Genomic DNA, 228 nt, shown 5'->3' on the forward strand with positions numbered 1-228 from the left:
GGCCTACGGGGCTTGTGGTTTATATATTTGGATTTGGCCTGTGTGCGTAAGGCGGAGGACTGGGGGGAGCGAGGTTGTTGGCTGTGCAGGAAGTTCGTCAAGCGCTTGCTATGTATAGGCAGCTGAGCTGTAGGGTTGGTTGCTGACGGGCTGTATGAGGGGGACGTGTTGGGTGTGGGTAGTGCACAGAGAAGACGGTTGGGGCGTAGAAATGTTGGCTGCGTTTGA

Source organism: Eimeria mitis, genomic scaffold (genome assembly GCF_000499745.2).
Source record: "Eimeria mitis Houghton genomic scaffold, Emh_scaff1072, whole genome shotgun sequence".
Taxonomy (NCBI): domain Eukaryota; phylum Apicomplexa; class Conoidasida; order Eucoccidiorida; family Eimeriidae; genus Eimeria; species Eimeria mitis.